We start from the raw sequence: 14669 nt of genomic DNA, 5'->3' as shown, positions 1-14669 counted from the left end.
TCAGACATGTACTGAGCAAAAAAAAAAAATATATATATTCTACATTTTGTGCAAACCTGCCATCAGCATGTAAAATTCTGTTATTAAAATAACGCGACAATGTCAAACGATTCTCTCTACTTTCATGATATGCATTACATCCCTGTGGAAACATACAACTCACACCATCTCTGCTCCACAGCTCAAGGCGGTCCAAAGGAAAGTGCTCAGCAATAGACCAGTACTTGACACCTTAAAAAAAGAAATGAATTATTGAAATATTCATATATTATAACTCCATGTTTTGTTAATTACAAAATCACCATTATTATGGAAATTATAATATTGCCTAAGTTTGCCTAAGATATAACCCGTTATTCACTAGCAAGGACCACACCGTCAACAAGATGTATTTAAATGATTTATTGAAGACGATGATGAGGTAGTTCTGGTAGTCGCATGCGTTGTGGGGAGGCTTCTTGGGAAATCCGCCGCAGCGCCCGGGCAATGACGGACCCCCTCAGGACCCTATAACAAGGAGGAAGGAGAGGAAGAAAGAATAGGGCGGGGGGGAGGGGCGCAGAATACGAGAGCGAAAGGGGAAGAGAGGGTTAGGATGGTATATTTAAGGGGTGCCGGAAGAGGCGCGGTTGAGGTGTGGTCCTGCTCCTGAAACTCGCTAGGTAAGCTTCAATTCACTAGCAAGGACCACACCTTCAACAAGATGTATTTAAATGATTTATTGAAGACGATGATGAGGTAGTTCTGGTAGTCGCATGCGTTGTGGGGAGGCTTCTTGGGAAATCCGCTGCAGTGCCCAGGCAATGACGGACCCCCAAAAACCTCCAGTTACTTAAGGAGATGAGATTGGGCGGATCTGAGATCTTTGAGATCTGAACGGATGTAGCGGTGATATGTTTGGGAAGACCAGCGGCCCATGAGTTGAATGAAGTGTTCTGGGACGCCGTTGCGGGAGGCTGAAGTGGCGGCTCCGATCCTGAAGGAGTGTCCGGAGTAGTGAACGGGGGAAATGGCGGACAAGGAGAGTACATGGCGGAGGTGATGGTGGAACCAGAATCGAGTAGCCACTTGTCCGGATTCGGAGATGAAGAGAGGATCTGAAGGTGTTGCGTTCTGGGATTTCCGGAACGCGGAGTAGTCTGCGAGAGTCTGGAAGGGATTCAGTGGCGATTGGGCTTGGAAGTAGAAGATGGGTGTAGGCGGACCGGATTGATTGGTTTTGGTTTGTTTTAGGTAGAATACCATGGTGTCTTCTGAAAGATGAGACAAGTCTGAAATGCAAGCGTGGCGACGTGGGTCGAAGTGGACGGTTGAGGTGGTGAATTCGGAGCATCTGAGGAAACCGAAGAAAGCGAGTAGGAACATGGCTTCTAGGGTTCGAGCTACGTGGGGAGTGCTGTATCCGGAGCGGATGGTGTGGATGCAGGCTGACAGTAAGTCGGCAGTTAGAGGAAGGCGGCGAGGATCTTTTGCTGGCTCTTGACGTAGGAGTGCTTTGAGGAGTGAAGTTATTTGGGGATGGCTGGAAGCTAGGCTTGGACTGCCGGTTTTGAGCTTGGAGAAGAAGCTGATGCCGCTAAGATAAACTTTGATGGTGTGTGTTTTGATGGCCATCACGGAATGGGCGTAGGTAATGAAGCTAGTCAGGGTGATGAGATCGAATGACGGGAAGGTTATATTATGCTGGACGTGGAAGTAGCGGAAACGTTTCCAAGCTGTCCAGTAGGATGATAGGGTTGTGGGTGATAGGCTGTTGATGATGGAGTTCTGGGATTCGACGATCAGGGGTATTAGGACAGGATTTACAAGTTAAAAGTCAGTGCTGAATATGGAGGAACCGGCGTTGGGAAGGGATCTGCATGAGGTGCCAAGCTTCTGAACTTCTGAAACGAGAAACGAGAAAGAGAGTCAGCGATGGCGTTGGAATGGCCGGGAACGTGAGAGCGCGGAGAATATATTGGTGAGTAACGGAGTGCCAGACAAGGCGGCACATGAACGGCATGATGGATGGAGAGTTGGAGCGTCCTTTGTTGATTATGTCAACGACTGCGAGGTTGTCTGAGTAGATGAGGATGGCCTTGCGGGACCATTCGTGACCCCACAGAATAGCAGCGGCATTATGGGGTAGATCTCGAAGAGAGCGGAGGAAGCGACCTGGCATTCGTTTGCGAGCTCTGGGGGCCATTCTGTTGCAAACCATCTGCCATTGTAGAAACCCCCAAAACCGGCGGAAGGAGCTGCATCCGTGTACAGGTTGATGTCATGCGGGTGAGTCAGGTGGTCATCATAAAAGAAGGTGATCCCGTTCCAGTTGGCGAGGAGGTTGAGCCACAGACGGAGTTCGGCGCGGCTTGGACTGTCCAGGGAGATGGAGGTCAAGAGAGATGGGGCAGAAGAAGCGATGGATAGCAGGTGAGAGATAAAGGCCCGCCCTTGAGGAATGATGCGAAGGGCGAAGTTGAGATGGCCTAGGAGGGAGAGAAGTTGGCGTTTGGAGCAGCACGGGGCAAGCAGGAAATTGGAGATCAGAAGGCTGATTCGATTAAGCTTTTCGACTGGGAGAGAAGCCTGAAACAGGATTGTGTCGAGAGTGATTCCGAGGAACTCAAGGGATGTGGAGGGGCCCTCTGTTTTCTCTGCAGACAGGGGAACCCTGAGGTCGGAGAAAACTGAAGTCAGAGTGACCAGGCCAGAAGCGGGTGGCGATGAGGGAGGGGAAATGATAAGGAAATCGTCCAAGAGATGGACGAGGAACGGAATTTTATGGTTGTTGGACAGGATCCAGCAGAGGGCTTCGGACAGGGTGTCGAAGATTTTGGGGCTGCTTTTGCACTCGAAAGTGAGCCTGACCGCAAAGTAGTATGCACCTTGCCAGCGGACACCGAAGAACCGCCAGAAGTCGGGGTGAATAGGGAGAACCTTGAAGGCACTGGTGATGTCCGCTTTTGAGAGCCACGACCCTTTGCCGGCGAGTTTAATGAGGGCAATGGCATGGTTGATGGTGGCGTAGTTAAGGGAGAAGTCCTCGCTCGGAATCAAGCTATTGATGCTAGGGATGGAACTGCCGTGGGGTGCTGAAAGATCGATGATGATGCGTTTCTTTATTTTTCTGGTTGCGATACCGAGGGGGCTGATGCGGAAGTTAGGAAAAGGAGGATGAGCAAATGGGCCGATCATGAAGCCTTCTTTGACTTCCTTGGCGAGCAGACTATCGACTAACTCTGGCTCGTTTGAGGCCGATTTGAAGATTTTTGGCCTCAAAAGAAATGGAAGGTTGTGCGGAAATTCCGGGGTGGAAACCTTCTTTAAATCCGTTTAGGAGGAACTTGACGAAAGCTAGATCAGGGTGGTTGCGAAGAGCTGCTGCCAAGGCAGGGATGTTAATAGGTGTCGAAAGGTGCCTACCTAGCTTCTGCGGAGTGGGGTTGTGTGGGCATGCAAGGCGGGCGTGGCCACCGCCGCAGAAGGAGCAGACGTGGAGGAAGCGGCACTGGGACATATTGCAACCGGCATCATTGAAGTTGTTGCATATGGTGCGACCTCCTTGGTGCATGACGGGCCTGCCTTTTTTATCGATGCCCTTGGTTATAGGGAAGGTGACGGATGGGGCAGATGAAACAGGCTTTGGAGGTATGGGTGCTGGTGGGGCCGCTGATGACAGTCGAGAGAACGCTGAAGCCCTGGTTTGGTTTTGATTTGGCTCGGCGGGAGCGGGGATGGAGCAGGAAGAGGCTGGGTGAGACGGGGCTCCACAAAGGGGGCATGTAAGGGCTGCACGGGCCGCGAAGATACGACAGTAGGTTTCTGTGTCGAGAACGCCCCAGTATGTGGCCTTGTTAAACTGTTGAAGGCGGGCGGCAGCTTCGGAGGCAAAGTGGATGTGGTACTGGTAAAAACCGTTGCCTCCGAAACGGAGGGCCAGATTAAGGACGTCAAGTTCCTGGCGGCGGGTGGGAAATTGAGAGCAGAGAACGTCTCTGTAGAGAGAGAAGGCGTATGCGAACTCGGCGGGAGTAAGTTCTCTGGAACGGGCGGGTGTTCCCTCTTTCAGGCGGAGAAGGGTGCCTTCGTGTCCTTCAAGGAATCTATCAACGGGTGGTTGGTGGAGGGAAGGCATGAGAAGGCGTGCGAGATCTATGTAATTACGGTCGATGATTTGTTTACGTAGGTTAGTGGGAACCGGAGAAGGACGGGAGGCGAAAGTGTAAGGAGGGCAAATGGGAGGATTAGCTGTAGACAGGGTGAAGTTGACGGTTGCCTGCTGGGCTGGAATGGGTTGGGAAAGAAGACCGGAGTTAGGTGCAGCAGGAACTTGCTGCAGCGAGAGCTGTGGAGGAAAGCTGGGTGCCGGCATCCCGGTGCCGGAAGCCCCGGCTAGAGCGAGCTGCTGTGATTGCTGGAAGTAGGCGGCGGGGGGCGCCGGCATCCCGGTGCCGGAAGCCCCGGCTAGAGCGAGCTGCTGCGGTTGCTGGAAGTAGGCGGCAGGGGGCGCCGGCATCCCGGTGCCGGCATCCCGGTGCCGGCATCCCGGTGCCGGAAGCCCCAGCTAGCATAAGCTGTTGCAAATGCTGGAACTGGATGGCGGGGGGTGCTGTGTCGTTTGCCCTGGATGGTGTAGGCTGCCGGTGCTGGTGATGAGAACCTAGGTGGGAGGTGGAGGGTCAGCCGCTCCAACTGACGTGGCTAATTGTGCGAGGTATTGACGGGAGGTGGTTGCTGAAGCCCTGGTGTTATGTGGTCTTGCTGATGACCCGATTTGTTGCTGCACTTTTTGCTGCCTTCGAGCTGGAAGGCTGACGTCGTGACGTGTCGTTGGGGTGCACGTGATGACGTCACCCGGAAGAGCGCTGGTGTTGACGGAGCGGTGGGCACGGCAGGCAGACATGAGGTTATTGAACAGTTTTGCTTTGTTGTCCGTGCGATGAAAAGGAATTCCTTTATCCTTGAGAGTTTTTTGGAGGGTGGCAACGGTCCAGTTGGAGATTTTAGATGGAGGCTGGCCGATGGGGGACTTCGCTGGAGCGTGGTGACGCTGCGACCGGCTGCGAGTTGTGAGGCCGACATGAGCGGAACGATGGCGGGGGGCTGGAGTTATCCTCAAGGGCGAAGGAGTTGGAGAACTGCGGCGACGGCGATGGATTGGCCTTGAATCTCTGCGTCCTCTTTTTCCTGAGGAAGGTGGTGGGCTGGGAGACACGGAGGATTCATCCGGTGAACTGTAGTAGTCTCGTATGTTGAGGAGCGATGAACCGGGCGGGATGTGGACCATGGAAGGGACTGAACTAGCCGAGCTCGCCCGCGACCTGGCCGGCTTTCGGGCCGTCGTAAGCGGGGTTTCAGGCACCGTGGCGACGGGGAAGTTGTAGGCTTCTGCTGCCGGTGCTGATGGCATGGGCTGGAGGGAGCTTTGGGCTGGGCCGTCCTGGTTCCTATCGAAAAGGTCATCGTCCAACGGGGAGAGGGAGATGAAATCCATTCCCTGAATGAGGTGAGTGGATTAATTGAATTGCTCGTACTGCGTGGAAGTGCTTTAGAGCGAAGTTGCTTGTTCTCTGTACTAGCGCAGAATACGAGAGCGAAAGGGGAAGAGAGGGTTAGGATGGTATATTTAAGGGGTGCCGGAAGAGGCGTGGTTGAGGTGTGGTCCTGCTCCTGAAACTCGCTAGGTAAGCTTCAATACATGTTACTGTACTTGAACTAAAATCTTTTTTAAACATCTCCTGAAACACCTATACACAATAGTTTATTACAAAAGTACATTTTTCTGTCTAACCCTATTCTGCAACAGCTCATACAACAGCTCATACAACCAAATTATAGTACCAAAGATATACTAATACCACTAAAAATAAATGCAATAAAAAAATAAGCTTACTGGAGCAACTGCAGACATGCCAAAGTCTGCCCCTGCCTCGCTAATGGTCCTGCTGGCTGTCAAGTTGTTGCTAGCGGCCATAACTCTAGCAACACCTTTTAAAATACCCAAGCCATGGTATTTATTAACATAAAGACATACAAAACAACCAAGACACTAAATCAAGACTACAAACTACTGTCAAAAGACAGCAACACTAACTAGAATCCCAGCCTGAGAGGCAGCAAGACCAGCAGTCCGCAAACCAGAAGCCTCTCCCTGGAACAGGAGCCTGGAGCATTTAACCACTTCCTGTCCTGGGCCAGGTGCACCTCATTGAGGACTGATCAGGTGTAGAAGACCTGGGCGGAGCTATAGAGACAGGAGAGGAAAAAGGGACAAACAGCACAGGGAACACTCAGGGTGCATCCCAAGTCTCTAATTTGATATTTCCTTGCTCCTCAATCCTCGCTTGAACCAGAAGTCGTTCTGCTCCGCCATTTTGAAGGTCATCCCAAAGCTCTTATTTCTGCTCCGAGGAGCGAGGATCGAGGAGCGAGGAGGGATCTCTGAGGAGCTATGAGCGAGGAGACACGAGAGCAGCCTTCCTGGAAGACTTTCAGCTGAGAGCCATGACGTCAAATTACTCCGCCCCTACATCTGGCAAATTTGAACGAGATGGCAGAGTACAAGTCAAACAGTACAAGCTGAAGTGCCCGTTATTTTATGCTTTTTGATATTTAACGTTAATGCAAGAACATGGGGAACCTAAATTACGTTTATTTCATCCACAACCTGTTTTGTCATGCAGAAACGGACGTCTCTTCACATGACGCTTCAGAGGCAAGGACGTCTCATTTCTCTAAAAACATATTTCCTTGTTTCCTCTCTCCTCGCATGGTTTCCTTGCATCTCTCCATGCATCCTCGGTGGGAGGGACTAAGACGCAAGGAAAAGACGCAAGTGAGGGAAACGTGGATGCAATTTAAGAGACTTGGGATGCACCCATAGGCTGCGGTCGAATAGTCTTTTTTGCTTAGGAAGGTTCCTAACTGAGTGAAATGACCTGGAAGTATCTAAGTGGCAGCCATTATAAGAGCTATTGGAATTCTCTAAATGCTAAGGAAAGGTGCCTCAATGCTTCCTTACTTAGCTCCTTTAGCATAGGATACACTGGACCATGCTTTACGAAAGGAAAGGAGATAATGTCGTCCCACAATTCCTTACGGCAGCAACATTAGGCATTTTCCATCTTATGCCATAACCTGCTAATATGCTTATATGTTTTGAACTTTCAACAATATGTTAAACCCATAGGCGAACTATGAACATTACGCTGCTGTTGTAAAATGATCAAAGTGAAGTTAATGTTTTAGTGTAACCTATGCTCAGTTTGCATTAGTTATTTCTTCATTCTGAGGGTTGTTGTATTGCAGCCTTTAGGAATATCATTCATTAATTTTACTTCAGTCACAGATGCTGAAACCCTTGCCTTAATAAATTACAACTTCAAAGCACAATCAAGTCAACATTTCAAGGTGTTTAGTTGTGTTGAGTTGTGTGGTGGTTCTTAAACTATTATATGCATAGGCTTATAATCAGATTATAATCAGCATATTAACCATAACACAGAAGTCTGTCTTTCAAGAAAAAGGGATATGAGACGTTTTTAGCCAGATGATGTTTTTAATTCAACATGTTTGAAACTTAAGAATGATGATATGTACAGTAGTAGATTTGTAGAGCTAACATGTTATGCCTATCTTGCATGAATTTAACAATTATTTTCATACAATCATACTAATTGGGATTCATGTGGATAAATATGAGTGGACAGGAGGGTGAGCGTGAGCAACCATTCTCAATGTGACAACCATTTTGTTTCACTTTTGTGACTGGTAGCATATATTCCTTTTTTATTTCAATTCCAACCTTGGTGATGAAGCAATATTTGTCACCGGGTTGTCCACGTTTATACAGCCTGCATGAAACAACACGGTAGGAATGCACGGGGCCAAGTATCTAAGATGCTTTTAGTCGTCCATCTTGGGAACATTGTAGTTTCACATGGCAGACCCACGTCATTAACATCCGCCGTCACATAATTACGTAGCCTAGTGTAAGTGCAGTCGGATTCTCTTAGCACCGCGGTTGTCTTTTCCTAAGTCCTTATGGATTCTCCTTCACATCTTTCCTTGACCTCATGACGTTTTCCAATGAGGTCAAGGAAAAGTGGTTAGGAATAGGAGTTAGGACATATTTTTTTGACTATTCGACTGCAGCCCTAGTCTCTACTCCAAAACACTCAAGAGTCAGCTGTTAACCTTAGCCCCATGGACTTGAGATGGCGCTGTTGAGTATTGACTTGTATGGAGTCTCACCTTGGTCTGCTGTTTTCCCACTAGCAAAACATGATGAGACAGCGTGCGACAGAAAGCATCTGCAAATTTCATGACATGATGCCTTGCTCTGTGGCCATACACATATACGTATATCCAAAATATAAGCACCTGAAAGTGTGATTTTGTTTAAAAGTAACCTTTGAAAGTCTCCGCAAAATTCCAGATTAGGCCCATCTGCGCATACATGACTCTCCTCAAGCCGTCAGCAGATTGCTGACAACAAAAGCCAGAAAATGTAAGCCTACAGCCAAGCAACTTTTTATTTACATGTGATGAAACTTTTCAAGGTACATTAGAAGTTTTGGCAGTCTCTCTGGCCAGTGGGCCTTTCGTAGGACTTTCAAAGGTTACTTTTAAACAAAACTGTGCTTTTGGGTAATTCGTTTTTGGATATATCAGTGTTGCGTATGTCCACGGAGTAAGGCATCATGTTAGAATTGGAATTCAAGCAGCCGCTTTCTGCTGCATGGCATCTCATCGAGTTTTGCTACCGGGAAAAAAGCAGACCACATTGGGACTGGCAAGCTAACTAGCCGGCACGCTAAGCCAGTGGTTCTCAACCTTTTTCATATCAAGGACCCTAAAATGTAGTCCACATCAGGACCACGGGCCCCCATTTGATTAAGATATAAGATTAAGACATAAGATTTTGTCTCTCGGACCCAAATTTGCGAATATTTTTGTTGTTGGATACATTTTGTCCAGAATTCCATGACTATCTGTATTGTAGGTAGAGAGATAACAGAGAAACTATGATCAAAACAGTCATTCTTCTACATTCTCCAATTGTGTTAACTTCTTGTAAATGAAACAAACAATTCATCAGTTTGCTGGGGTCCCCCTGGAACCCCCTCAAGGACCCCTGGTGGCCCCCGGACCCCACATTGGGAACCACTGCGCTAAGCAACCTATCTTAATATTGACTTATGATCATAGCCACTACTAATGCTAGCTTCTACTTGATACATTAGCTGCTGTGCTAATTAGATATTTACAACAAGATAGTGATGGTTAGCTGACCAAATACTCACTAGCGAAACAGCTGACCTTATTTAACACAAAATCATGATGAAGTTACCAGTCTAAAACAGCACAGAAACCAATCATGTCTATTCAGTTGTGAGTTTCGCAATGCAAAAAGGTGAGGACCTCCAATATGGCAACCAGAGGGTGCGTTACAAGAGAGGGCAAAAAGAAAGTGAGGATGAGAGAGAAGGGGATGAAACCTGTTAACATTGAGGTTGATGATGCTTTTGATAGGTGTGCTCTTAGGACCAGGAGCTGGACGGAAGACCCGAGCCTCTTGCTTGGTTGGCTTGGAACGCCGAGCAACGTATGGATCAGCAGAATGGGAGGGATAAACGTCAAATGTCCCCGCTTTCATTCCCCCAATCTGACACAAGGCACATAACACATAAACATACATATACATGAGTCATCATCAGGGTTTTCATTAGTTTGGAATTGGGAGAGCCATGAAACAGTTTGGGAGTCGGAATACATATGTAAGGCAGTTGCCTAAACCAAACCGCTAGGTGGTGCTCTTGTCTTATGTTTTTCTTTTGTACTGTGCAGTACGCTGTGATTCTTAATTAAGTTCCTTGCAGGACACCGTAGTTCTCAAATCCATTTTTTACTATCCTGCAAGTTAAGCAGTGTTAAATGGCAGAATAAAATATTGAATATCAGAGCTAAAATAACCCACCCACTTTATCTGTTCATACCGTTTTGTTGTTGAATGTGTTTGGTTAGATATGGATGCCGGCGCGAGCAGCTGATTGATTTATCAATGCCGAAAAAATTGTAATTGTGTATTAGTATATCTAGAAGGCTGTATATGATTTTATTTTAATGGAAGAACTACTGAAATAAGCATCTTATTTTGCAAGTAACCTGAAAGTTCTAAAAATCCGTTTTTTACTACAAGGTTGCCATACTTGATGACTGATACAGAAGAGTCCATGACAAGAAAATAAAATTAGAACCACGACTCTGTTTCTCTCCTGCAAGACACTCATCCATCACCACACAACGCAGAAACTAACTCCAACCGGGTGTGTGGGAGAGGTGCCTGCCGACTAGGGGGCACAGAGCTAGACTCTTTGGGTTACACATACATACATAGATACATAAAGACTTTTAATCTTCCAAAAGTCCAAAAACTATATTGGACCCATATATCGGTCTAACCCTCATACATTCATACATACATAACTAGAGAGATAGTCACCTGTTTACTGGGGGAGGAAGGTTTGAAGGGGACTGGGAATTGTTTCTGTGTTAGCGGAAGTGGCTTCTGTGCTGGTGGGAGTGGCTTGTCACTACGGTATGGGTTGCCATGGAAAAAGTCTCTGGGGTGGAGGTTGAGCTTGAAGGGACCACCCTTTAGCTTGGAGCGGTGGGTCACCACTTCCCTCTGTGACACACACACACACACACACAGAGTTTCAGAGTTTTTTGCAATCAATATGAGGGCTCACTGCACACACGTTAGCATCTTGTGCCCTTCATGTAGGAAATTGTGTCCTTCCGATGTGGTCCTTATTGTAGAAGCCTGACGTCAAGCGTCAGCTGTTGGAGGTCATAACTACCTTCAGCCAAACATACTTTAATATACTGTATATGGACAGTTCCTGCCCAGTTGCTGAATGGAGATGCTGCTGTCTCTTTCATATTTAGGAACACTGACGAATATAACATGGAGTGTGAAGCTTTGTTCCAAAGGACACTGTTATATATTATATTATATTGTTTCAAATTATTGTCAAAGTTGTATGGGAGCTGCTGGCCCCCCACTTGCATCGGTTGACATAAATAACAGTTCTGCAGCTGCGTGAACCTGAAAGTATGATTGGGGGATTTTCTTTATGATATGCTCACAAAGGTGCGTCGATTGGCCATGGTCTTACCATGTTGGTGCTGCTATCTTTAGCATTACGGATTTTCCCATTCAAAACTGATGGAGTGCCCTGCCTCTCCAATATAATACTGCCTCTGACAAAACAACTAAAGAGAAATTACAGATAACTCTCCTGTGGCTTTAAGCGTTACCTTAAGTTGTTCCTTGGCTCTCTCATAGGGGTCTGAGGCATACAGCTCCATTTTGGACAGCGTTACATTGGGAAAGCTGCAGGAAATAACATGTTACTTCCTTCAGCTAAAGGAATTAATATTATGGGCACTGAATTTGTATTGTACTGAATTTGTATTTTGTAATTACTAGCATATTCTAGGCTGTGAACAGTGAAGTCCCCCTTCAGTAACGTCACCAACAATCTCAAATATTTCAAACAAATCTGTCAAACAAATGGTTTATATACAAGCGAGACGAGAGTAATAACTGATTTTTGTCAACTAAAATGTGCACTCTTGTGTATTTCAACACTGATTCCTCTGCTTGCACACAACAACTTCATTCTGACTGGGACTGTGACTGTAACTGGTGGAGGAATCACACATTCATTTTGAGACCTTAGCTATCCAGAAATTGGGATAGCTAAGGTGATTGGAGGGAGAATTAAGGTCAACGTCTTCATCCTGGGCGGCTGTGATCTTCCAGGAGTCACAAGATCATTTTAAAAAAGCAGAAAAAAATCAAATATACAATGAAACCTCACAGTTTCACACTGTCAGAAAATAAGGTACAAAAGAAAATAAGCGACAAAAGGTACAACTCTGTACCTTATTTTCTGACAGTACAGGCTGTAATCATTCTAGCGAAAAGCCTGAAAATGGAAAGTAGAAAAAAAAAGTGAAAAACATGCTTGTTGAGTGGTAGTGAACCACTGCTGTAAGAGTGCTTGCCATAGACCTGTAACCACTGCCTTTCTTGGGAGGGGACGTGACGATGTGCGTCCCGAGGATGCCTTGGTTTTCCGGGGGATCGTCAAGGTGCTCATGGCCTCGACCGGCCCGGATAGAGTCCCATAGTAACTACCTGAACCAGAACTGAAGAGAGGTAGAGACCAACAGAGAGAAAGACAAGTATAGAGAGGAACGAGGAGAGAGTATGTCTATAAAATACATGTACATGCATATGGGGCTAAAGTACCACATGGTTTCTTGGTTCCGTCACAAGAAAGTATAGACGAGGCTTTGACCGATAGGGGTTTGTGAAGGCCAATACTGATTTTTGGAGTGAAGTTGCCAATACTTTGTGCCAATATTCAATATATTTAAATACAACATTTTCATGCCAAAAAACCAGCATTCAGTGTTTCCCTCAGATTTATATTCTTGTCAGGATGGAAAGCCTCTGAAACAACATTTAGACCATCATGACACACTAAAACTCCTTACTGAAAATAATTCTAATGAAATTTTAATTATAGCAAAAGCTCAAACTCCCCACTGCTACTATATCCATAGTCTAAGTCAATCCAGATCATGTCAGTGTACTGACATTCCTTCATTGCAATGGCTAGAAAAGCATGTCTCTGAAACACTGGCACACTAGTGTAGTGGGATTACTAAATTCAGTTAAATTCATTCAACATATATGTCTATTTGATTTTTTCATTGCTTGTTTGCATTTAGCTGGGTTATTACTTTAGGTTTATTGGTTGACATATTAAACTGTATGGAGCTTTTGTGCATTGGTCATAAAAGTTTTTAATTTGTCACTGAAATGTTGAAAAAAGTGGTATAGATTTGAAAATGAAAATAATTGATAGTTACAGCCCTACTGCTGTTTGTTGCCCCACTGTTGGCTTTGATTCTAGACTAGTATTGACAGGTATGACAGCGGATGATTTGGAGCAGATCGGGACTTTGCTTGTAAGCAGTGAGTGATTTAAGCTGCTGGTGAGCACTTGAGCCAGCCACTCGGCACAGAGGTTCAGCTTTACGGTCGAGACTCCCATCAGGCCCTGCAGCTTTCATGATGTTTTACCGCCGGAAACGTTTTTGTACTTTCTCCTCTGTGGTAAAGATAAGGGCAGAGGTGCAGGCACTAGGCTCCGAAGTCTGAGCCCAGAGAAAGTTTTGAAACCCAGCACTTGGTAAAATCACCCAGTGTTCCACAAAATATCATCATCATGTGCCAGCATCTACCTATGAATGTAGCCTTTGAAATTAAAGGGGAACACTGGTCATTTTTACATTTTTAAATATTATTCAGAAGGTAATAGAACATAATAGAAGAGACCCTGCCACCTGTTCATGCTTATGCATTCATTGAATATGCGCAGCAAAACCACTAGGTGGCAGTGTCATCACTGTAGCTTGCTCTTTAAGGTAGTTTCCAAGAGTGTTATTGTGCACTTGGAAGCATTCACAGGTTTAACTCGTTAGTTCATTAGTCGTCATTCAGTACGGTTGATTGTATTAGTGTGAATGTAACTGGTAATTTGGATTTTTATTACCTTGACTGCCAACATTGGTGGATTCCCAGCTTTCTTTATCACTGTGTTCACACACTAACAATTTGTGACATTAAATGAGTCACACTTAGGATTGCCATTTTAACTTAAAGGAATAGCTCACCCAAAAATGAAAATTCTGTCATCTACTCACCCTCATGCCAAATGAAACACAGGTGAAATTTGTTAGTCCATATAACACACAGGGAGGTTGCCAGCACAACTTGGTAGCAGCCTTCTCCAAAACAACTGAAGTCAATGGGGACCTGTTCTTTAGAGTTCCAAAACAAAAACAGCCAAACAATCACACTGTGAATAGAAAGACCTATACACCATTATTTGTTGCAAATCAATCAGCTGTAGTTAAGATTTGCACTAAATGATGGTGTAAATATACTGTAGGTCTTTTTGGAACTCTGAAGAACTGGTCCCCACTGACTTCAGTTGTTTTGGAGAAGGCTGCTATGGAGTTGTGCTGGCAGCCTCCCTGTGTGTTATATGGACAAACTTCACCTGTGTTTCAACTGGCATGAGGGTGAGTAGATGATGACAGAACTTTCATTTTTGGGTGAACTATTCCTTTAACAGTAGCTGGAGGAGTGTACTTTACAGCAAGACAGGCAAGCAGGCAGACAGGTCGGCCTATTTAGTGTACTTACGGTAGGTGGCTGGGATGTACTTGTCTCCTATGGAGATGTAGCCCATCTCTTTAAAGACACCTAGACGGTCCATGTCACTCTTCCCCTCTCCTGCTGGCATCTTCACTCACATACACACACACCTGAGGACAGACTGCAGTAGCCAGAAGACAGCAACAAATTGGAAGCTAAATATGAACACTTAAGTCTTAAGTCTCAGGGGTTCCCAACACTGTGTGTGTGTGTGTGTGTGTGGTTCTATCTATCTATCTATCTATCTTTTTCTAAGGCTGTGGGGAATACTGTATATTATCTGTCTGTATACTACCACTACCTTGGAGAAGTGGGCGTGGACAAACTGTCAAGTTAGAGTTCGAAAGATAAATACTGGAAGTGAGGCGGTTTTACCTTCAAA

General features: G+C 45.9%; 2 pseudogenes; both read right to left on the bottom strand.

The window, feature by feature from the left end:
• Positions 1 to 828: 828 nt before the first annotated feature.
• LOC139663296 (uncharacterized) lies at positions 829 to 4498 on the bottom strand (annotated as a pseudogene).
• Positions 4499 to 6201: 1703 nt separating this feature from the next.
• LOC139663295 (cilia-and flagella-associated protein 96-like) lies at positions 6202 to 14375 on the bottom strand (annotated as a pseudogene).
• Positions 14376 to 14669: the final 294 nt, after the last annotated feature.

This window comes from Centroberyx affinis, unplaced genomic scaffold, assembly GCF_046629955.1.
Source record: "Centroberyx affinis isolate AG114_WGS23_722 - 3 ecotype Tasmania unplaced genomic scaffold, CSIRO-AGI_Caff_v1 ptg003972l_1, whole genome shotgun sequence".
Classification (NCBI taxonomy): Eukaryota; Metazoa; Chordata; class Actinopteri; order Beryciformes; family Berycidae; genus Centroberyx; species Centroberyx affinis.
The sequence above is the reverse complement of the archived record's forward strand: the minus strand, read 5'-3'. Positions and strand labels throughout refer to the sequence as shown.